Raw genomic sequence first — 22,839 nt, forward strand, 5'->3', positions numbered from 1 at the left:
ACTGATGGGTCATGTGCCCATTCCTAGGTTTATCACGAGGAATTGGGATAGAACAGGAAGGTTTAGAGTAAAGAGAGGCTGACCGGGGGCCATGAAGGGGTCATGCGGTGTAAGAGTTAAGAGCTAGGTCGCAGACATGCTGGAGTTTGACTCCCACATCAGCTCTTCACCAGCTGTGTGATGCCGGGCAAGTCGCTCAACCTCTCTGAGCATCAGTGGCCTCCTCCGTTAAAGGGAAATAATAACAGTGTCTACTCCAAGGGGTGGTTATGTGGATTAAATGAGGTCGAACTTGAGACGTGCTCAGCCCCTGGTGGGCACACACAGCTGCCACATTTGATCACTGCATTGCTTTGCAGCACGGAACTAGTGCCAGTGGCTACGTGCCACAGGGAGACAGATTTCTACCAAATACAAAAAAGAAGATTCAAAGGGCCACTTCCAAAGATGAAATGGCCCTTGTGAAGAGGGAGTGAGCTTCTCATCCTTGGAAGAATACAAGCAGAAGCTGGAAGATCCTCAGACTAGATCTACTTTAAATCCTCTTTCCGGATTCTGGCTCCAGCAGAGACCTGCCTTTCCCTCCTCCGCCCTGCCCAGAGGGCCCTGGGGACCCACGGAAGGGGTGACATGAGCTATGGAATCCTGGCTCCTCCAACCATGGCCCCTTCATTCTATAAAGGAAAAACAAAAACCCTACAACTTTGTAGGTGGTCCTGAAGCCGTTATATCTTACTGGGTTCGATTTTGTTTGTTTTATCCATTTTCCTTCCAGTTTTTCACACCAAACCAAAACCTGTCCTAGACGACCACTGGGCCTTAAAAAGTCTTTTAGCCCCTTAAAAAAATTAATTTGTTGCCAAAGGCCCAGGTGTTGAAAACCTCATGGCATTCCTTTGACTCTTTCATCTTGGCCAACTAAACTGGTAGCAGCCTTCACCCAAGGACCAGGGAGACAGACCATTAAACCAATTCTTCTGTCAGTGCCTGGCCTGCCTCCGAGGTGGGCAGAAGGCCTCCCTGTGGGACCTGGCTGCCACCACGCTGGACGGGGATGGGCTGGCTCATCAGGCAGCAGGCTCCCAGCTCACCTGCTCTCACCTTCTTACACCAAACATGACTGTGGTCCCAAGGATATTTCCTCTCCATCCTGCTGTCACTAGCCCAGGCCCACTGCCCCCGCCCCTACCTGACCCAGGAAGATGGCAAAGGAACTCACCTGTGCCAAGTGCCAGTATGTGCCAGGACTGAATGGGCACCAGACACATGCTGTCTCATCTAATAAGCACACGTCTCCATCAACAACTTGCTAATTCAATATACTTGTCAAATGTAATAATTCAAATCCTAATTAGATTTTCTTTGTCAAAATGTCAGCTAGGAATGTGTTGGGCTGCATGTAACAGAGACCCAACCACAGTGGAAGGTAGGAGGGTGAGGATGCTGTGAGAAATTCCCATTTCCTTCCCACTTACTGCTCTGCCAGCCACAGCACATGGCATGTGTCCTTGTGGTTGAAAGATGACTGCTTTGGACTTCTCTGGTGGTGCAGTGGTTAAGAATCTGCCTGCCAATGCAGGGGACACAGGTTCTAGCCCTGGCCCAGGAAGATCCCACATGCCACAGAGCAACTAAGCCCATGAGCCACAACTACGGAGCCTGCGTGCCACAACTCCTGAAGCCGGTGCACCTAGAGCCTGTGTTCTGCAACAAGAGAAGCCACCGCAATGAGGCGGCCACGCATGCAACAAAGAGTAGCCCCCGCTTGCCACAACTAGAGAAAGCCCACGCGCATCAACAAAGACCCAACGCAGCCAAAAATAAATAAATAAATCAGTTAATTTAAAAAAAAAGAAAGATGACTGGTTCACCTCCAGCAAGTCATAGACATTCCGGAAAGGAAGAGACATTTCAAAGGGCAGAAGCCATATGGCAGCTGATTTTGCCCCCTTTTATTACAGATATTGTATTTTTCAATTCTAGAATGTCCAGTTGGTTCTTTTCCTAATTTTCTAATTCTTGGTGAAATTTCTCATTTTTTCATTTATTTCGAATATATTTTTCTTTATGACTTCAACATAGATGTAGATCAGCTAATCCGTGTATCTGGACCAGTCACCATTCACTGTCTTTTCTCTTGAACAGGGGGGTTGGCATACTTTTTCTTAAAAGATCCAATTGATAAATATTTTAGGGTTGTGAGCAGTAGCATCTCTGTCACGATTTAACTTTGTGGTTGTAGTCTGAGAGCAGCCATAGGCGATATGTAAGTGGATGAACATGACTGTGTTCCAGTAAAACTTCATTTTTAAAAGTAAACCAAAAAAAAAAAAAAAAAAAAAAGAAAAAGCAGACAGCCGTCCCTTGGGCCATAGTGTGCTGACCTCTTCTCTTGAGGATGGACACATTTTTTGGTTTGTTTATTTCTTTGTATGTCTAGTAATTTTAGATGGTATCTTGGACATTGTCAGTAAGGCATCCTGGAGATTCTAGATTGTTAACATTTTGTTTGAGCAGGGAATTAACTTGTCTGGACTCCAACACTTCTCCACTGCAGTGGCCTGTAACCGAAATCACTCTGGGTTCTGTTGGCCTTTGCTGAGCTGCTGGGGGTCTGCTGTGTGCATGCATGGTTCAGGGGTCAGCCAGAGACTTGGGCAGAGCTTGTACCCAGAATTTGGCATTCCTCTTCTACAACTCTCTCCTTTCTGGAGGTTTCCTTCTCACGTTCCAGCTGCTGCATCCCCTGGTTCTTCAAGATTTGAGGCTTCTTTTAGACGTTTAGCCACTCCTACAGGATGCTGACTAGGGCTGTGTTCAGGCAAAAAGTTGAAAACCACTGGAGACTCACACAGCGCAGTCCCCTTCCTCCAAGTGTTGACTCCCATGCAGTTTCTGCCTGCCTTTGCTTCTCCCAATAACCATCAGAGACTTGTATTTTATATTGTGTCTGGAGTTTATGGTTGCCACGTATAGAATGGTTGGTCTGATTGTAGCTACTCTGCCATCGCTGGGAGAGTAGAACCCAAGTCTAACTCACCCAGAAAAACAACGGAAGCATAGCTTTCCCAGAGGTCGCAGCCGGTAAATTTCCACTGACAACTTGTTGGTCAGAATTGGGTCCCACAGCCATTCCTAGCTGCAAGGAAGTTGGGAGGGATGCATATTTTTTCCTGAGCACATTGCAAATCCAACTGTAAAGCGGGTCCTATGGAGAAGAATGGGAGAAGGGACCTTGGGTAGTCAAGGTGCAGCTCACTTGGGAACTTCCACAGGTGTAGTTTCTTAGAGCTGCTGTAACAGGTGACCACAGGTCCCGTGACTTAAACAACAGAAATGTATTCTCTCACAGTCCTGGAAGCCAGAAGTCTGAAATCAAGGTGTGGGCAGGGCCATGCTCTCTCTGAAGATTTCAGGGGAGTGTCCCTCCTGCCTCTTCCAGCTTCTGGGGGCCCCAGGCATCCCTTGGCTTATGACCGCATCGCTCCAATCACCCTGCCCCAGCTTACATGGCCATTTCAAGATCCTTAACTAATTACATCTGCAAAGGTCCCAATTCAAAACAAGGTCACGTTCTGAGGTTCCAGGGAGGCATGAATTTGGGAGGGATACTGTTCAACCCAATCTAACAGGTAGACACCAGTCCTGCAGGCTGAGCAGTGGTAGTTGGTTGTCCACGTGATAGCTTATCTCCCTGGACACTTGGATTTGCCACCATTCACTCTTTGGGGTCTTTGCCTCATCCCCTCTGTAGTTCACTGTTGGGGCAGCACTCTGGGAATTAGTGAGTGATGTGGCTCCAGTCTCTAGTCTGTGCCCTGTCCCATTTTCCCTTTTCAGCCCCTCATAGTTTGAACCTTTAAATCTCCCCAATATGACACTTTTGAGGGGTGGGGAAAGAATCTAGAGCCAGTGGGCCTGGGTTCAAATCCCAGCTCTACTACTTATACTCTGTGAAACCTTGGACGGGTTACTCAACCTCTCTGTGCATCAGTGTCCTCATATATAAAATGGGAGCAGTAATAGCAGCTACTTTGTTTTTTTTAAAATTTATTTTATTGAAGTCTAGTTGATTTACAATGTTGTGTTAACGTCTGCTGTACAGCAAAGTGACTCAGTTACACACATATATATATATTTTCATCTTCTTTTCCATTATGGTTTATCATAGGATATGGAATATATTTCCCTGTGCTCTACAGTAGGACCTTGTTGCTTCTGCATTCTCTATATAACGGTTTGCATCTGCTAATCCCAAACTCCCACTCCATCCCTCCCCCACTCCCCCTCCCCCTCCCCCTCGGCAACCACGAGTCTGTCATCTATGTCTGTGAGTCTGTTTCTGTTTCGTAGATCAGTTCGTTTGGGTCATATTTTAGATTCCGCATATAAGTGATATCATATGGTATTTGTCTCTCTCTGTCTGACTTCACTTATATGATAACGTCTAGGTCCACCCGTGTTGCTGCAAATGGCCTTATGTTTTTTTATGGCTGAGTAGTATTCCATTGTGTACATGTACCGCACCTGTATCCATTCATCTGTTTACGTTTAGGTTGTTTCCGTGTCTTGGCTATTGTGAATAGTGCTGTAATAGCAGCAACTTTGTATGGTTGTTACGAGATTCCAAGAAGTTAGTACAGTTTTTTTCAAGCATTTGGAAGCCTGGTACATAATAAATGCTGTATACACGTTAGTTGGATACCATTATCTTAACAGATATGTTGTGCGTTCCTGGCATTTTTTTTCCATCTAAAACCCTGCCCTGGGCCTTCAGGCAGCAGCCCCTGCTGTTCTCAGGGAAGGGAGACCACAGCAGAACAGGAGGAACAAAGAGGTACATTTTATTTAGCTTTTGATTTACTAGACAGGTTTTTTAAATTTTTTTTTTTTATGTCATTTCAGGCTTGCAGAAAAGCCACACAAATACTCCAAAGAATTCCCCTCTGCCCTTCATGCAGCTTCCCCAGATGTGAACACTTACTGCATTTCCGTGATCATCTTCTTTGCCTTTTTTCTTTTCTATTTACGAGGGAGTTGCAGACATGAGACCCACTTTATCTCTAAATGCTTCAGTATTTCCTAAGAGCAAGGACACTGTCTTCTGAGGAAGGAGACGTTTTCTTACAACACCTGGTATAATTGTCTGCATCGGGGAAGTTGACATGGATGCATTATGGGATCTAATCTACGGACCTTATTCAGATTTTGCCGATTGTCCCAGGAATGTCCGTTATCGCAAAAGAAACTCTCAGCTAATGAATCACGTTCAGTTTTCGTGTCCTTGAATCTGGACAACTCCTCACTTATGTTCTTCTTTTATGATGTTGACATTTTTTAAGAGATTACTGACCAGATGTTTTGTGGAACGTTCCTCAAATCAAGTTTGTCTTGTGTTTCTTCCTTATGAGATTCAGATGACACGTTTTTGGAAGGAATCTCACAGAAGTGACATTGTAAACTTCTCAGTGCCTCATACCAAGAGCATGTGTCTATTTGCTGTGGGCTCTGATGTCAGTTTTGAGATCTTGATTAAGGTGGTGCCTGCCAGATTTTTCCGCTGTGAAGTTCCTATATTGTTTGGTAATAGATAATGATCTTGCAGAGAGATATATTGGAGCTATGTAAATATCCTATCCCCAGAAAACCTTCACTCACCGGTTTTACCCTCTAGTGATGCCTCTTCCCTGAAACAAGTATTTTATGACGGCTGTCAAATGGTAACTGCTCTAATTATGCTACACCTTCCACATTTATCGGTTGGCACTTTCCTCTAAGGAAGAGGTTTCCCTTCTCCCGTATTCGTTTATTTATTCACACACACATTGTATTTTATAAACGTATATTCCAAGTGTATTACTTGGAATATACATGTTATATACAATATATATACACACAGGCATATATTGTTGTGGACTGAATAATTCTTATTTTATGCAGTGCATTACAATGTTGTTGGTTTTTTTTTGATGCTCAAATCATCCCAGATTTGAGCGGTGGGAACCCCTTCCAACTGGCTCGTGTCCTTTTCACACAGCCCATCAGTTGTGGCTCAGCTTCCTGGCACAAGGTGCTCCTGGCTCGCCTTGTACTTTCCTTCCCCTAGTCTTGGAATCAGTCATTTCTCCAAGGAGCCCTACTTCCTTTTGGTGGAGACTGTATCTAAATAGATACGTGAAACTCTCTGGTGGAGAAAATAGGTTGAGGAAAAGGATGCTCGGATCTCAAAAGCCACATCTCATGGACCACACAACAGATTTGGGGAGAATCTGGTTCTTCACCCTGCCCAGCCTCTGCAGATAATAGGAGAGCAGAAGCCTAAACCCAGCTGCTGGCCGTGGTCTGAGGGGCTCCCCAACCCCAGGAGGCTGAGCCCACCTCGTGCTGTAGAAACTTGGAGACACTTGCTTTCCCAGAATCCCTTGCAGCTAGGGTGCATGCATGGGACGTGTTTCTATAACTTCCAATTGGGAGCCCCTGGTGCAAGGAAGGTGGTGTCCAGAGACTTTTCTCAGGGGACCAGTGGGACTTCAGGGATAGCAGGCAGGGGTGCCAGATTTAGACAAAGTAGAATAATAATAATAATATTAAAATATTGTATGGAACATACCCTTACTAAAATACTATTGTTTTTGTGCAGTTCAAAGTGGACTGGCTCACCTCTGTTTCATCTGGCAACCCTAGGCATGGGATAACACGAGAGTCTGGACTCCCTCCCCAGCGGGCTGTATGGCAGCCACCCACAGGTAGGTCCCACCAGACCATTCTGTGGAGTGGTTTTGGGTGTCATTTCTGGCTGCAGAACCCTCCTGCCTGGTCCTCCAGCCCTCCTTGATATTCTGTGGGAACCACAGTGTTCTTGTAACAAGTCCCTTTTTGGTTAAATAAGTACAGGGTGCTGTGAAGGGCCACCTGTGCCTGCCTCTCATTGTGTTGGAGTCAGGTGGGGACAAAAGGAGGAATCCCCCAGGTCAGTTCCAGGAAACTGGAGAGTAGAAGGGACTAGTTCCCCACTTCCTTCCATAACTTGCAGGATTCCCCAGCCTGCAGCCTGAAGACAGCCACCCACCCATCCCTCCATCCTCCATCATCTTCCATCCACCCATCTACCCATCCATCTACCCACCCATCCGTTCAACATCCGACCATCCATCCATCATCCCTCTGTCCATCCATCCATCATCCACCATCCACCCATCCATCCATCCATCCATCCATCCATCCACCCACCCACCCACCCATCCATCCACCCATCCATCCATCTATCCATCCATCCATCCATCCATCCATCCATCCATCCATCCACCCACCCACCCACCCATCCATCCACCTGTCCATCCACCCACCCATCCATCCACCCATCCATCCACCTATCCATCCATCCATCCATCCATCCATCCATCCATCCATCCATCCACCCTCCCATCCATCCACCCACCCATCCATCCATCTATCCATCCATCCACCCATCCATCCATCTATCCATCCATCCATCCACCCAGCCATCCAGCCATCGAGCCACCCACCCATCCATCTATCCATCCATCCATCCACCCACCCATCCATTCATCATCCCTCATCTACCATCCACCCATCCATCCATCCACCCATCCATCCACCTATCCATCCATCCATCCATCCATCCATCCATCCATCCATCCATCCAGCCACCCACCCATCCATCCACCCATCCATCCATCCATCCACCCACCCACCCATCCATCCATCCATCCATCTATCTATCCATCCATCCACCCATCCATCCACCCATCCATCCATCCATCCATCCATTCATCCCTCCCTCCATCCATCTGACGTTTATTGAACACCTACTGTGTGTTAGGCACTGTCTGGGTCCTAGAGACACTACAGATGAAAAAAACCAGTAGATACAAGTGTGTCTGCTCCCACATGGAGCTTACATTCATGTGGGGGAGGCAGGCATTAAACAAAACAAGTTACACACGTTCTATGTCAGTTGGTGAGAAGTACTATAAAGATCAGAGAACGGGGAAGGGGGCAGGGAGTGCCGAGGCTGGGGCTGTTGGTATTTTACACTGAGTGGTCAGGAAGGTGAGGTCAGGTCCCTGAGAAGGTGACATTTGAAAAGGGGGATGGAGGTGAGGGAGGAGCCCAGTGGCAGTCAGAGGGCGGAGAGTTCCAGGTGGAGGGAGCGGCGAGCCCCAAGGTGCTGGGGAGAGAACGTGCCTGGTCCAAGGGCCCAACGGAGGCCACAGGGCGGGAGAGCACGGGCAGGGGCGGCGAGAGCTGAGGACAGACTGGGGACAGCCATCGGGCCGTGGGAAGGACTGGGGTTTGACTCCAGGGGAATGGGGGCCACAGGTGGGCTGGGCTCTGACTTCTGTTTTTAAAGGCCATTAAAAACCACCTCAAGGAGAAGGGGGGAAGGAGGGCCTTCCGAATGAACTGATTTAAACTTGAAACAACAAGGAAAACGAGGATGCCTTTCCCTGAATGACCAGTTTTATTCTACCAAGTTCATTAGTTGGGGGGGACTTGAGATCTAAAGGTCAAGTTTCCTCACAGGCGTGGGTGGCTGGAAAATTCACTGCACCTCACAGGCATCCCCTGTTTATTCCTCGCCACAACCCCACAGTACCCCATTTACAGATGGGGAAACCGAGGCCCAGCGCGGCCGAGCACCTTGCCCAGGCCCCCAGGGCCGCGGGTCCCGCCCAGGCCTATCTGTCCCGAGCTCAGTTCCAGACCTGCCTTGATCACGAGTTTCTTTCCAGCCTGAGTTGCCTCTGGCGAGCGCTTGCACTCCGTGGGACTACGGAAATCAAGACAGAAATGACCAGAAGCCCAGCCTGCCCTTCCGGCTGCCGATACGGCCCGACCCTCCCTGCTGGGCTGGCCTGGAAGCACCAGCCCTGGCCCATGGGTGGATTGAGATGAAGCATGTCTACTGATGGGCGTGGACCTGGGCTAACACGGTTTTGCCCCCAGATAAGATGGCCTTGTCACGCAGGGGTGCCTGTGGACACAGCAGCGAGGACAGCTCGCAAGTCCCAGAGAGGCCCAGGCGAGGTCTGCGAGGACTGTCTTCCCCCGCCGGCTGGTCTGGTGGCGCAGGCAGACCAGGCCTGAAGCAGGCGGCAGGATCAAGACAGCCCCTTCCCCCCTTCCCAGGGCTGCTAGGACGACCTGCCCACTTCCAGACAAGGCTGGCAGAGCCACGAGACGTCTGATCCCAGATGGAAAATTGAAACCACGCTGCTCCGTCGCTACAGCCATTTGTCACTGGACGAGGGTGCATATAAACAGCTTAATTCAAACCACACTGCCACCCCCTCCACTCCCGCCTTTCCGGAAGCTTTCCCTTGGCTGGCTTTAAGGTAACAAATACAGTGCAATGTCAAAGTGAAGGGCCCTCTTTCCTATTCCTTGTTGAGCTGAGCATGCTAAAATGCTTTATCTTGTCTTCACGTCAGCCCCATGACATAAGAATTGTTATTATGCCCACTTGTCAGAGGCCCGAGTTAAATCATTGGGCCAAAGTCATGCAGACAAGAGGCAGAACCAGATGCTAGCCAAACCTTCCCGTAGACCCAGCTGCCCCTCTGTGACCTTGGCCGCTACGGCGGGGCACACAGCACCCAGGTGCACAGCCAGAACCTCACACCTGTGCTGGATCCCAGGTCCACTCCACTTGCTGAGTGTAGGCGGTCTTTGAGGTCCCTCTCTGAGCCCCAGTGGGAGACCCACCCGCCTTGGAGACTTGTCCCACAGCTCATAGGCCTGAGCTGGGCTTCGTCCTCAAACCACGTGCCCATCAGCTTCTCTCACCATCTCAAAAATCTTTTTCATCTCTGGTATCATCAAGCAAGGGAGTATAACTAGAGAATGAGGAGCTCCCGGGTTAGAGTCCCTGTGGGGCCCCTTCTGGCTGTGTGATCTTGGGCAAATTCCTTAACTTCTCTGTGCTTCCATTTCCTTATCTGTACAAGGGGCCCAATCATAGTACCTATCTCATAGAGCGGTCACGAGGGGTCGATGAGACAGTGTGTGTAAGGTGTTTAAAACAGCACCTGGACTATTTGATAAAGGCTGGTCAATTATACGATAACAAAGGAAGCCCTGCAAATGTGTCTGATTGTATCACAATAATAAGTGAATGGTTATAAAAATAGCTGAGCAACAAAATGTGCTCATACCAGCAGCACATGGATGAACAAATGAGTGAATGAATGAACATGAAACTGACCAGACTAGACCAGCAGAAGCCCATGGGAGCCTGGCCCTGTTTTCCGGTGTCAGGAGCCCTGGGCTGTAGGTGAGGATGTGTGTGGTTATAAACCGAGCCCACACGGATGGAAGGGGGAGAATTTGATTTCCCTGTGCAGGAAACCTGTGAGCTGGATCCACAGGCTGCTTCCCCAGCCCTACAAGAAGAGGATTTGTTTCTGCAAGGCCCCCTTCCCCATGTTCACCCTGCCCGCCCCGTTCAGTGATTCTAGAGAAAATAGTGAAGGGGAATAATTCTCCCGGTGAGTTGTCTGGGGAGTGGCGACCAATCCTTTTCCAGCCGGAGTCTCGGAAGGCAGTGGACTGGAGGCTGGGAGCCTCAGGTGACAGTTTAAATGTACTTCCCGCCTGGTGTTCTGGGCTTAGAAAATCAACGGAGAAAAGGAAGTCTTGTGTTTCCTCGTGTGTGTGTGTGTGTGTGTGTGTGTGTGTGTGTGTGTGTGTGTAAAGGGAGAGTCCAGGGTAAAGGAACAGCGGGGAGCACGAATACTTTCATAAGACCGAGCCACTGTACCCAGAATTAATGTGACACACACTGCATCTTTAAGATTGTATGGTTGAAACCAGACAGCCACCGTGTTCCAAAAATCCTCCCCATTTCACCCAAGCCAGGCACTGTCCTCAGCTCTTTACAAATATTAACTTGTCAGTCCTCAAAACAGCTTCATGCGGTAGCTACCAGTATTATCTCCATTTCACCGATGAGGAAACTGAGGCACAGAGAGGGTAGGTGACTTACCCAAGGTCACACAGGCTGGAAGGAACAGAGCCAGGATTTGAGCCCGAGCAGTTGGGTTAAACTGCCTGCTCCTGACCGCTAGGCCACGCCACCCTCAGAGGGAGTCCCTGACCCCGGGTCGCTCACAGCCACATTTCAGGGCCACGTGATAGGATGTGACCAGAAAGGTGGGCATCAGTCTCGTAACACACTTAATTCTCCAAACTTGGCTCCGAATGGCTTTCAGAGTTCCCAACTCATGCGTCAAAACAAGAAGGGCACTTTTCTTGTTATAAATTTATTCATTTATTTATATATTTTTTTGGCTGTGTTGGGTCTTCGTTGCTATGCGCGCGCTTTCTCTAGTTGCGGCGAGCGGAGGCTACTGTTTGTTGCGGTGCGTGGGCTTCTCATTGTGTTGGCTTCTCTTGTTGTGGAACACGGGCTCTAGGCGCGCGGGCTCAGCAGTTGTGGCACACGGGCTTCAGTAGTTGCGGCACGCAGGCTCAGTAGTTGTGGTGCACGGGCTTAGCTGCTCCGCGGCATGTGGCATCTTCCCAGACCAGGGCTCGAATCCGAGTCCCCCGCATTGGCAGGTGGATTCTTAACCATTGTGCCACCAGGGAAGTCCAAGAAGGACACTCTTAAAAGCAAGTCAAGAAAGAAAGACGGTCCAGGAAACCATTCCAAATCGGAGGAGACAAAGGAACGGGATAACTACACACACGTGGGTCCTGGACCCGGGAAATAAAGGCTTCTTAGAGGCTTCGCTGGGCTGACCTTGAGAGTGAGCTGTGGGTTACACAGTAGTATTGTGACATGTTAGAGTACACAAAATATACTATGATACCCTAATAGTACAGGCCAACCTTGGTTTATTGCACTTTACTGCACTTCGTGGATACTGTGTTTTTTACAAATTGCTGGTTCGTGGCGACCCTGTGTCTAGCAAGTCTACCAGTGCCATTTTTCCAACAGCATTTGCTCACTTCCTGTTTCTGTGTCATATTTTGGTAATTCTCACAATATTTCCAACTTTTCCGTTGTTGTTATATTTGTTATGGGGATCTGTGATCAGTGATCTTAAGGTGACTCTTGTAATTGTTTGGGGGCACCACAAACCACACCCATATTAGAAGGCAGACTTAATCCATAAATATCGTGTGTGTTCTGACCAATCCATAGACCAGCCGTTCTGCCCTCTGTCCCTCTCCTCGGGCCTCCCTATTCCGAGACACAACAATATTGAAATTAGGCCAATTAATAACCCTGCAATAACCTCTTAGTGTTTCAGGAAGAGTCGTACATCTCTCACTTTAAAGCAAAAGCTAGAAACGATGAAGCTTAGTGAGGAAGGCGTGTGGAAAGCAGAGCCAGAGGCCCGTTGTGCCAGTTATGTGAGTTGTGAATGCAAAGGAATAGTTCTTGAAGGAAATTAAAAGCACTATTCCGGGGCTTCCCTGGTGGCGCAGTGGTTGAGAGTCTGCCTGCCGATGCAGGGGACACGGGTTCGTGCCCCGGTCCGGGAAGATCCCACATACCGCAGAGCGGCTGGGCCCGTGAGCCATGGCCGTTGAGCCTGCGCGTCCGGAGCCTGTGCTCCGCAATGGGAGAGGCCACAACAGTGAGAGGCCCGCGTACCGCAAAAAAAAAAAAAAAAAAAACAGTGAGAGGCCCGCGTACCGCAAAAAAAAAAAAAAAAAAAAAGCACTATTCCGGTAAACACACTGATGGGAAGAGGAAACAGCCTTACTGCAGATATGGAGAAAGTCTGAGTGGTCTGGATAGAAGATCAAACCAGCCACATTCCCTGAAGCTACAGCCTAATCCGGAGCAAGGCCCCAACTCTCTCCAGTTCTACGAAGGCTGAGAGAGGGGAGGGAGCTGCAGGAGGAAAGTCTGAAACAAAGGTCGGTTCATGAGGTTGAAGGACAGAAGCCGCCTCGGTAGCACGAAAGTGCCAGGTGAAGCCGCAGGTGCTGAGGGGAAAGCTGCAGCAAGTCCTCCAGAAGCTGTGGCTCAGGTCATCCATGAAGGTGGCTGCACTGAACAAGAGATGATCACTGTAGAGGAAACAGCCATTAAGAACATTCATGGTTCATGGGAAGAGGTCCAAATATTGACCGGAGTTTGGAAGAAGTCGATTCCAGCCCTCATGAACAGCTTTCAGGGGTTCAGGATTTAGTGGAGGAAGGAACTGCAGATGCGGTGGAAACAGCAAGAGAACTAGAATTAGAAGTGGAGCCTGGGGGCTTCCCTGGTGGCACAGTGGCTAAGAATCCACCTGCCAGTGCAGGGGACACGGGTTCGAGCCCCGGTCCGGGAAGATCCCACATGCCACGGAGCAACTAAGCCCGCACGCCACAACTACTGAGCCTGCGTTCTAGAGCCCGCGAGCCACAGCTACTGAGCCCATGTGCCACAACTATTGAGCCCGCACGCCTAGAGCCCGTGCTCCACAAGAGAAGCCACCGCCATGAGAAGCCCGTGCACCGCAACGAAGACCCAAGGCAGCCAAGAATAAATAAATTAATTAAGAAAACAAAAGTGCACTGGAAATAAGGTCTAAAAAAAATAGTAGAGCCTGAAGACGTGACGGAATTGATGTAACCTCATGATAAAACTTGAATGGATGAGCAGTTGCTTTTTATAGATGAACAAAGCAAGTGGTTTCTTGAGATGGAATCTACTCCAGGTGAAGATGCTGTGAAGATTGTTGAAATGACAACAAAGGATTTCGATATTTTTTTTTTTTTGGCCATGCTGGGCGGCATGCAGGATCTTAGTTCCCCAACCAAGGATGGAACCTGTGTGCCCTGCAGAGGAAGCGTGGAGTCCTAACCACTGGACCGCCAGGGATGTCCCAAGGATTTAGAATATTATATCAACTTAGCTGATAAAGCAGGGTTTGGGAAGACTGACTCCAATTTTGAAAGAAGTTCTATTGTGGGTCAAATGCTATCACACAGCACGATATGCTACAGAGGACTTGGTCACCAAAGTCAATCGATGCAGCAAACTTGACTGTTCTCTTATTTTAAGAAATTGCCGCGAGTGAGGTGGCGGGGCAGGGCTGGCACCTCCCCCAGCAACCATGGCGTATACCGGCCTCGCCGTGCCTCTCATCGTGATGAGCGTGTTCTAGGGCTTCGTCGGTTTCCTGGTGCCCTGGTTCATCCCTCAGGGTCCCAACCGGGGAGTTATCATCACCATGTTGGTGACCTGTTCCGTTTGCGGCTACCTCTTTTGGCTGATTGCAATTCTGGCCCAACTCAACCCTCTCTTTGGACCACAGTTGAAAAATGAAACCATCTGCTACCTCAAGCATCATTGGCCTTGAGTAAGAAGACCTGCTCGCCAGGGCTCAGTCATTGAGGTCACGAAGAGAACTCCTCTAGATGCAAAATCACCTCCATACCCAGACCACCTTCCTTGCCTCACCCACTTTGGCCGTCAGCTGCCTTAAACGTTCCCACCACATTTGAATGTCTTATTCTACAAGGCAGTATTTTTTCCTGTCGCCTTTTTTGCACTTTGATGAATGATGTGCGTATTGAATGTAAACTCTGCTGCCTCTATAAAATGTGTACGTACTCTTCCGAGGTAGAAAATGCTGTTCTTCTGAGAAATAACATTACTCTCTCCTTGGAGACTGTGGATTTGAAGATGGCCCCCACCTGCTCACAACATGAGAATCAGCGAAGTGTTTAAGAACTGTTACATGACAATAAGACTCCAGTGGGGCAGTCAGTAGGAGAACATGTTCAGAGGGAAAATCTGTCCCACCAGAATTATACCAAAATATATTTTCAGGATGAATTTCTTATTTCTGCCCTCCTTTGGAATAAATTATTTTTCTGCTCTCTAAAAAAAAAAAAAAAAAAATTGCCGCAGCCATGCCATCCTTCAGTAGCCACCGCCGTGATCAGTCAGTGCCATCAACACCCACGCAAGACCCTCCACCAGCAAAAAAGAGGACGACTCGCTGAAGGTCCGGAGGATGGTTAGAATGTTTTAGCAATGCAGTATTTTTAAATGAAGGCACGTACATTGTTTTTTCAGACTTAATGTAATTGCACACTTAACAGACTACAGTATAGTATAAACATAACTTTCATATGCACTGGGAAACCAAGAAATTCAGGTGATTTATTGCAATATTTGCTTTATTGCAGTGGTCTGGAATCGAGCCAGCAATATCTCTGAGGTTCGGCTGTATTATACTCTGGTAAGATGCTAAATTTCCTGATTTGGGTCATTTTATTGTATTTAGGTACTAGAAAGTCGTGTTCTTAGGAAACACACACCAGAGTGTTTAGGGAGAAAAGTGGCTGATGTTTGCAACTTACGTATATATTATATTTACATGAAAACGTATATAGGGAAAGAATGTAAAATGTAAATGAATCTGGGTGAAGGTACACGGGAATCCCCTCTATTATTGCAACTTTTCTGTTGTAATTATACCAAAATAAAAAGTTACAGAAAATAACAACCAAAAAAAAGGAAGTAGCCCCAAATCTGTGATGTCGCAGCGCGGCCCGGCACCTGTCTTTAAGATTCTCGACATCCACCGACACTGAAACACACCTGTGCACTCTCAGTCCCCCAGTGGCTGCCGCAGGTTACCACGTTCAGGTGGGTGGCCCATTGCTCGGATTGTTTGAGAGGCCCCGGCTGCCCTGGACATCCTCGCCTCTCCCTCCCAGCTCCAGAGAGGCCAAAAGCACCCACTGTGTGCCAGGCACTGGAGCTGACCCTGGTGGTTCCAGGGTCAACGAGGCAGACCCCGCCCCCGCCCTCGGCCTCAGGGAAGTAACAGACACAGGACAGGAATTTCAAGGGTGAGGAGGGTCCAAGGAGAGGTGCCCTGGGAACCTACTTGTCCGGAGCAGAGTGGGAGCGGAAAGGCTTCCAGGTGGAAATAAGTTACACCAAGGCCCAAAGGAGGAGAGGGGGCAAAATGCTTCCCGGCAAATCTGTGAGTTAGGTACCCTGAGCCCATTTTATAGGTGGGAAAACTGAGGCTCCAGGCGTGTAATTAACTTGCCCGAGGTGCTGTGGCTAGGACGTGGTGGCCTTGGGCTCCACACTGGAACACTGCCACACCCTCCTAAGAGCAAGAGGGGTGACACCTATGGGGAGACCAGAACCCACTCCAGGAGAGGGGACACCCCTTCCATCCCCAGGAGCCAAGGATGCAGATAGCTAACAGGATTTTCAGGAACCACTGTCTCTAGTGTCTACTTTTTGCTGAGCTATTTCCCCAGAAATTCTATAAGAATTTCTATAAGAGCCAGATTTCTTCCCCCTGATAATGAAATTGGAGGGATCACACCAATGGGAAAATTGGGCCCAAGGTCCCCACTCAACCTGATCTTTCAGCTTCTCAGCCGTCTACCTGCTGGAGCTGCCTGGATGTCCGGGAAGCAGGGGAACACCGCAGACAAGGATGCCCAGGTAAGGAATCTGCGTGCGGGGCAGGCCCAGCCCTGCCACTTAGAAGCCCTGACATCTTGAGTCTAAACCTCCACCTTCTTGTCCCTAAAATACAGACAGTAATAGTGCCCACAGCCTTGGCTCAGGGCTGGACAAACTTTATGATGACGGCGGCGATGTTGATCAGAATGACGATGATTTTGAGGCTGAAACACTTCATTTTCTCCATTTGTGGCCCAGATGCTAAGGAACTAGGTCCAAATCTCACTCTTTGGCCAGCTCCTTTCCTTCCAGACTGTGTGGGTTTGTTTTTCCCCTTGTTTCTTTGCCAAGAGCAAGAGTCACAAACCTCACCACCTGCCCCTTTGGAAGAGAATATTATTTTAACCAAAAGAACAGCGATGGCAAACCTTAGGGGACCTTAGGAAAACCCTAGAGTGTCAGCAGGGATGGGTCCCAGCAAACCTCAGGCTCCACGTTTCACCCCTTAGTAGCCTCTTCCTGTGTCATTGCTACATTGGCCCCAGGGGCTTGGGGACCTCACCCCAAAGTATAGTCGAGGAGAGACAGTTCAGAAGCTGGCCCCTGGGAAGATTCCAACAGTGTTTTCATTTGGGCTGGACCTGTGTGGCCTCAGCTCACCTGGGCAGCTGCCTTTCAGAATGGCCCCAGGCGGCTCTCTCTTTGCCAGTGGTCTTCAGTGATTAGTATAATGGTCACAGGACAACTGCATCTCCTGACCCCAGGAGAGGGGACATCCCAGGTTGGGGCTGCTCCTTCCATGCCTGGGAGGCAAGGATGCAGGTAACTAACAGGGTTTTCAGGGACCACTGTCTCTAGTCTCCACTTTTTTGCCGAGCTATTTCCCCAGAAAGCCTGTAGACTAAGAACCAGATGAAATTGGAGTGACCACACCACCCTCACCATTTAAGATGGCAATGCCAAAATTTTGTGGCTGTGTAGAGATGCACCACACTGCGTGACCACGTATCCTAACTTCCGGCAAGAAGGCAAGACTTAAGAAATCGCAATGTGAATAATAAGGCTGCTCCAACACTGTTTATGGATGGCGCTCATTCATCCACAGATGCGTTCTCAGAGTGCTTGCTCTTGGCTGAGCACCGCCGATGGAGTGGTTCCCAAAGGTGCCGTGATTCAGGGATGCTGGACGATGGACCCGCCAACACCCTCGAGAATGGCAGCCGGGGGCGGGCGGTGCCATGAAGTGGGCGCGTTCATGTGTGCAGTCAGGGAGGCTTCCTGGAGGAGGAATCCGGTCTTTATCCTAGGAGCAGTGGGCTACGGCAATTGAGGTTTTAATCAGGGCGGGGGACATGATCACATTTGCATTTTGGAAGTGTGTTCTGGCTACAGTGTGGAGAATGGATGGTTGGAGTTCAGAGTGGGAGCCAGGGAAGCCGGGAGGAGACCTTAGCCCAGCCCTGGTGAGAGGCCCACAGCCAAATATTTCTAAAGTGCTTCCCTCCACTTCTGGGCGGCGTGGCCGAGGGGATGGAGAGAAGTGGGTGGGTTGAGAGATACTGAGGGGGCCACCCTGACAGGACTTGGGGGTTCATGGGCTTTGGGCAGAGGGAGAAGGCAGGGTCACAGTCACCTCCAGGTGACTGGCTTAGAGAAACTCGTCCAGGCGGTGTCTGCCTGGCCAGGTAACTCAGGTGGGAGGGGGAAAGAAAAATCTTTGTCGTGGTAAATTTAAAAAATACAAAACGTAATCTGCAGTACAATATCCTTGTTTTAAAATGTACAAAAAAAAAGACTGAAAGGAAATTCACCAAAGATCAACAGAGGTTCTCTCTGAACGCGGGATTCTCCTCTTTCTACCTTTCTCTGTTTCCCAAATGATTGCTAATGACCATGTACTAATACAATAATTAGGGAAAACGACAAGTGAAAATCGATGTGCATTCGATCAATTCTAGGACAATCCTTGCCTCTGATGGAGGTCGTTTTTCAGTTTTTTCCAGAGAGTAAGTCTGGCTGCTCAGAGCAGGGAGAGAAAAGTCCCATTGTTGGAACTCCATAGTTTAACCTCACCCATTTCCACCAGGAGCTGCCAGCCAGGCTCTGTCCTCACCATCTCTGCAAGAAATTTTTGCTCCATTTGTTAAATCCAGGTGTGTGGATTGTATTCTGAATTCTAAAAGAGTTTTCTTTTTTGAGTTCAGTGTCACATTTTCTCCCTTGCTCTCCCAAAGAAACGTGCAAAGCACGCCACAGTCCAAGTGCTTGACATCTTCCTGCAGTACTTGGGCCTTTCTAAAAAAGTGAGGTGTTCCCTTCCCTGGCTTCAAAAGCGTGAAGAGGTGCACTGTTTTGTTTCACGTCTGACCCCAAGAAGATAGGATTTGGGTGGGGAAGAGCCACTCGGAGGCAACCTCCCCCATAAATCCCATCTGTTTGCTCAGGAAGGACAAAAGCTTGAAACGTTTTAAAACGTGAGCCTGAAGGACTGAGTCTGGCGCAGGGGGACCCTGCCGACCGTCTGGGGAAGATCGCGGCCCCATTCCAGGGAGATGAACCCCCCAAATGCAAATGCAGGGGAAGGAGGCCGTGCTCCAGGCCTCTGCGGCCTCCAGCCAGTGATTGCCAAAGGGCTTTCCCCCACCGTGGGTGCAGCCAGATGCTGTAGCACTGGAGGCCCGGGAAGACCATGACCCCTTTGGTTCTGCAAAGGGTTGGACTTTCAGTTGCGTTCCTGATCCAAGAGTCCAGACCTGAGCCTGCGTGAGAGGTGACTGTCCCTCCTTAAAGAACTTTGGAAGACCGAGTTCTTCTGCCTTGACAAAAAGCAGCAGTAGTGATAGTCATAGTAGCAATAATACTAATAGTAATAATACTAACAGCAGTTATGATAGAAGCTGTAGCAATAGCAGTGTACTACTGATGGTAGTAATAATGGTAATAGTATTAGTCGTAGCAATGATAACAATGCTAGTAATGATAGTAATAGCAGTGGTAGTCATAACAGTGGTAACAGTATTAATACTGGTAGCAAGAGTAACAATAGTCATGACAGTGGTAATGATGGTAGTAATAGTAATAATAGTGATGGCAGGAGTAATAGTAGCAGTAGTAATAGTAGCGATCGTAATCCTGGTAGTAACAGTAGTAGTAATAATATAGCAGGAGGAATAGTAAGAATCGTAATACTACTACTACCAATAATAGCAACTCCCGCTTACTAGTCGCTCTGTCCCAAACGCTGCTGGGAGCACGAGACAGAAATGAACACCTGACTCTCCATGGCACCTATGAGAAGGGTTCTGCTGCTACTGTCCTCTGTTTGTAGATGGAGAAACTGATTTCCCCAAAGTCTCCCAGCTGTTAAGAGGCAGGGCCAGGATTTGAACCCAAACCCGTGTCACTTCCCAGGCCCGGTGTGTGTTCGCAATCCGGCTGCCCAAGAGAATCACGGGACGCAGCTAAGGCCCGGCCCTGTGCCAGGGACTCTGATCTGCCGGCCTGCAGGGAGCCTGGTGCCGGTTTTGTGCTGTAGGCTCCCAAGGTGATGCTAGCACTCAGCCAGGGTTGACCGTCACCACGCTACACAGTAATTCTCTCCGTCGGGGAGGCAGCAGGACCCACAATGGTTATATAGCTTATCACCCACCCATCGGCTTTCTGATTCAAGAGGTCTGGGCGGGGCCTAGGAACCTGCATTTCTACTAAGTTCTCAGGGTATGCTGATGCTGCTGGCCGGGCACCCCACTCTGAGAAGCCCTGCTCGGCCCAGATCCCAGCTCCCGGGCAGAAACATGGTCCATGCGTCCGTGCATTCACTCAGCAAACTGTAGCGAACGCCGACCGCGTGCCAAGCTCTCCGGCAACTGAGTGATGAAGCAAAAGGAGAGCTTACACATGTGCATCCGCCCCTCCTCCCCCGGCAGCGTGGAGCACGCGGGGGTCATGCGGGATAAAGGACAGTCTCTTCCCAGGGCTGGGCTAAGGGCTTCTCCCGGGTTCCCTGGCTCCCACTTGAGGATAAGGGATGGTCCTCGTTACACAGACTGGATGGGAGGGGCTGCCCTGACCCTCGGCGCAGCGTGTGGGGTGCTCCTTTGTCCTCAGCCCCCAAGCTAATCCACCGTCCAAACATCCCTCTGAACTGCTTACATAAGTGTTCCCTGAGGCCCGGAAACTTCCAGATGGGCCTGTGGCCCATCCCACCAGCTGCTTCTGGGATGTCAGCCCCGGCCTCTTTCCTGGGCCCTGGATTCCTGGAAGATCCTGACATGCAGCAACTGCCGAAGCGTCTGGGAAGGCCAGGCGTGCAGAGGGAGCGTGCCAAGCAGGCTTTGTGCTCCTGGCTCCTCCCACAGGCAGCTGCAAGGGGGAAGAGCTGGGTGCCTGTGACCCCGGACATCTGGGCCCAGCACACATCAGCCTCGTGGAAGGCACGCCAGCCACCTCCCCTCCGCAGAACAGTCTGTCCTTGTCCCTCCTGTTCTGCTCGGATGCTTTCCAGGGCCCTCAGTGACGAATCTCCTCCCACCTGCCCTCAAGTCACCCTCACGGCCACATCCAGGGGACCACTGGAGTTCCAGGCCTCCGGGTCCTTCAGAATCACCTGGGAAGCTGGCTTAAAATGCCCATTTGGGGGCTGCACCCAGAGAGCCTTGTCCTGTAGGTCTGGGAGGGGTCCAGGGATCTTCACTTTTGATGAGGTCCCCAGGCAATGCAGGGGTTCCTCAGACCACACATTGAAAAACACTGACACAGCCGGTATACTCTCATTTTGTACAATATATGATATATATAGGCAGGGGAGACTATCTATTTTATATCTATATATGTATACAGATATTTCGATATTTATTATATTAACTTCCTAGGGCTGCCATAACAAAGTACCTAAAGTGAGTGACTTAAAACAACAGACATGGGGCTTCCCTGATGGTGCAGTGGTTAAGAATCCGCCTGCCACTGCAGGGGGCATGAGTTCGAGCCCTGGTCCGGGAAGATCCCGCATGCTGCAGAGCATCTAAGCCCGTGCACCACAACTACTGAGCCTGCGCTCTAGAGCCCGCGAGCCACAACTGCTGAGCCTGTGTGCCACAACTACTGAGGCCCGCGTGCCTAGGGCCCATGCTCCACAACGAGAAGCCACTGCAATGAGAAGCCCGCGCACCGCAGTGAAGAGTGGCCCCCGCTTGCTGTAACTAGAGAAAGCCCGCACGCAGCAACGAAGACCCAACACAGCCAAAAATAAATTAATTAATTAAAAACAAAAACAAAAGAAACCCAGATATATATTTTCCCAGTCTGGAGACCAGAAATCCAGAAATCAAGGTGTTGGCAGGGTCACCTCCCTCGGAAGGCTCTAGGGGAAGATCCTTCCAGCTCTGGTGGCCCCAGACTTTCTGTGGCTTGTGGCCGCATCCCTCCAAATTGGACTTCAAACAAAAGGACGGGGAAGGTGCCTGAGTTCAGTTCCACCCCAGGAACAGAGCCACAGGCTGGGTCCCTGGCCCCTCTTCAAAGCAGTCAGGCTTTGCCCCACAGCCAGCAAAGTGGCTGATCATACGACAGGTTTTTCTGAGACCTCACACTTCCAGCTGGCATCTGCCTGTCAACACCTACAGTCCTCACCCCCCGCCCCGTTCCCTCCCTCCTGGCGTTTCCTGCCAGCTCCTTTCCTTCCCCTCTGACGCCTGACCCTGGGCCTCTTCCCTCCCCCTTGGACCGACCCTCCTGAAAAGCTTTAAGTGCCATTAACGTGCAGGTCACCCTACATCCCCCTTCAGCTTTTGCCTCCCTGAGTTCCAGGTCCATAGAGTTCCAGGGCCAACCACCCACTGGCCTGCCCACTCAGATGTCTTCCAGACACTTCGCTTTCCGGTTATGAAGGTAGCAAGCCTCTGAGCCTATCTGAGCCCCCGCTAGTAACCGTGACCTTGGAGGGCTGCTGTAAGATGCAGCAATAATGCTAAGCACAGGGCAAGCGCCCAGAATCAGAGGTGAGCATCTCACGAGGCAGATGTAAAATGCACACCCACCCTTCCGGGTTGGAGTGCCCAGAGCTGGGAAACAGGGCCTCGGCCAGGTTCTCTCACCTTCCCAGGTCAGAGGAGGCAGCTGCTCTCCAAGGTTCTTGGAAGGACCCTTCCCTTTATTCTCTGTTGCATGAAACTTAAAGCCAGTGGGGAATCCTTCCTGTCCTCCAGCATAAGCTTTGGGATTTAAGTGGCAGTCTGCCCTGGAACGGAGCTCAAGGACTTGAACTGACTCTTACTAAAGTGTAAATGACTGACAGCAGATCAGTTCCCAAGAAAGAGCAAGTACCAGGACCCTGGCCTTGGGGTCGGGGGAGCAGGCGCCCCCCACCTACACTCAGCAATCAAGGGGCACCTCCCAAAGGAGGCGGTACAGAATTGCCCACCACTAGGGGGCAG

At 49.8% G+C, this 22,839-nt stretch overlaps 1 pseudogene; it reads left to right on the forward strand.

Moving 5' to 3' along the window:
• Positions 1–12,789: 12,789 nt before the first annotated feature.
• LOC149744718 (V-type proton ATPase subunit e 1 pseudogene) lies at positions 12,790–15,778 on the forward strand (annotated as a pseudogene).
• Positions 15,779–22,839: the final 7,061 nt, after the last annotated feature.

This window comes from Delphinapterus leucas, chromosome 20, assembly GCF_059928025.1.
Source record: "Delphinapterus leucas isolate spDelLeu-1000000601 "Yukka" chromosome 20, BTC_Dleu_Yukka2, whole genome shotgun sequence".
Lineage (NCBI taxonomy): Eukaryota > Metazoa > Chordata > Mammalia > Artiodactyla > Monodontidae > Delphinapterus > Delphinapterus leucas.